Source organism: Rhincodon typus, chromosome 33 (assembly GCF_021869965.1).
Source record: "Rhincodon typus isolate 14 chromosome 33, sRhiTyp1.1, whole genome shotgun sequence".
NCBI lineage: Eukaryota > Metazoa > Chordata > Chondrichthyes > Orectolobiformes > Rhincodontidae > Rhincodon > Rhincodon typus.
The window spans coordinates 7,878,503-7,880,731 of NC_063364.1; positions in this window are offsets into that span (position 1 = coordinate 7,878,503).

Sequence of the window (2,229 nt, forward strand, 5' to 3'; positions counted from 1 at the left end):
ACAATCAGTACTAAGGTTCATTACCTCCACATCTTAAAATAGTGCTCACTTCAGTACTGCTGCGAATATAAACTAGCAGTTACATTTATAATCAGAATTTGCTACAGAGTTACACCTTTGTTTGCTCCTCCCTGCTTCTTGCATCTGTCATTCAATGTCATTGCTGTTTCTCCAAATATCAAGTTTGAATCACCTCGGTGGATAATTGATACAAGGTTGAAAAAAGACACGTTGCAAAGGCCCTTAAGTTCTGTGTATTTTAATGATGTTAGAATTCTGAAATGAAAGGCTTCCTTTTCCAATAAACAGCTCATCGTAATTCAGCAAAAAGAACAGGATATTTATTTTTGGACTTTGAACTGTTTTCTGGGGCAAGCTGTTCTGAACATGTGTACTACTTGCTATGATAACTTAAGCACCAGTGATCCATTATTAATGTACAGTCCTTAGCAGTGAGTGGCAGCAAGCTGTCTAATGGCAGACGCCATTCTGACCCTACCCTTGCCTTCCAATAACGTGGGCATGCAGTGGAGGAGGGGAAGGGGGGTGCACACTACTGGACGAAGACCAGAAGAAGCAAACACAGCAAATTTCAGTTTCTGTCTACAGCAGCTCCTATACATAGATGAGGATAGAATCACTGGTATTTTCACATAGAATCGAGACATTTAGAAATGCCAGTGTGGCCAAGGGAGTTACGATGACTTCGGTGTTAGATTTCACCGCCTGAATTGCAATGATAGCCAAATTGGTTAATACTTTAAAAGCAGAGGAGGATTATTGTGTCTCAGTCTGTCTGTCTGGTTCAGTTTCAACATGCTTTAGTAAATATGAAGAACTGGGTTCAACTTAATTCAACAAGGACAGAACAGCTCAAAGTTCTCACGCCATGTGATGATAGGGGTTTAGTAGCATTTTGCACTGCCAAGATCAGCTTTGCTTACTACCTGGAATTTATCAGAAAATACAATGCAGTATCGCACCATACTGTCATGTTAAAATGGTTCTGCCTTGTGTAATTCTACACTTTGTCCCGTACCGATAACAAGCTAACATTGCTGTCATCATTGGCATACTTGTTGCACAACAGTTTGAATCTTGTTTTTATTCTCGTAAACCTAGTGTCACTGAATGAGAATTAAAACTTTCTTCCATTCTTGGGTGCAATAATGTCAAACAGCTGATAAGAGTGGATACTGCCAGAAGCTAGGGGCCCTAATAACATTCCGGCATTAGTTCAAAAGTCCTGTGCTCCAGAATTTGCTGCACCCCTACCCAAGATGTTCCAGTATAGTTCCAGCACTGGCATCCATCCAACAATGTGGAAAGTTGCCCAGGTATGTCCTATCAACAAAACAAAAGCAAGACAAAGCCAATCCAACCAAATACCAACCCATTAGTCCACTCTCAATTAATAGTGAAATGATAAAAGGCATTGTCTACAGTGCTATCAAGCAGCATGTGCTCAGCAATAACCTGCTCACTGGCACTCAGTTTGGGTTGTGCCAGGGCCACTCAGCTCCTGACTTCATTACAGCTTTGGTTCAATCATGAACAAAAGAGTTGAATCATCCTTGCCCCCAACCTCAAAGTCAGTGGTCAACATGCAACTAATATTTTCTGGCAAGATGGCGGCACAGTAGGACGCTCCAGCCGGAACTCCTCTGCTCCACCTGTTCTTTATCTTTTGTTTTTTCTCTGTTTTCAGCAGTCCCTGAGCAGCATGAGGGGAAATGAGCCCCAGAACGGCGTGCAGGGGAGCAGTCCCTGAGCAATGTGTAGGGAAACAAGACCTGGGGCAGTGCAACAGGAATGAGATCTGCAGCACTATGAGGGGAACGTGACCTGAAACAGCGCGAGGGGAAGCAAGTCCCAGTGCAGCGAGGGGGGAAGCGAGACCCGGTGCAGCGTGAGGGGAACGAGACCCAGAACAGCACGAGGGGAACAAGATCGGGAGCAGTGCGAGGGAAACAAGACCCGGTGCAGCGCGAGGGGAAGCGAGTCCTGCTGCAGCGCGAGGGAAAGCGAGTCCTGGTGCAGCGCGGGAGGAAGTGAGTCCAGGTACAGCGCAAGGGGAAGTGAGTCCCAGTGCAGCGCGGGGGGGAAAGCGAGTCCCAGTGCAGCACGGGGGGGAAAGCGAGTCCCAGTGCAGCGCAAGTGGGAAGCGAGTCCCGGTGCAGCGCTAGGGGGAAGCGAGTCCCGGTGCAGCGCTAGGGGGAAATGAGTCTC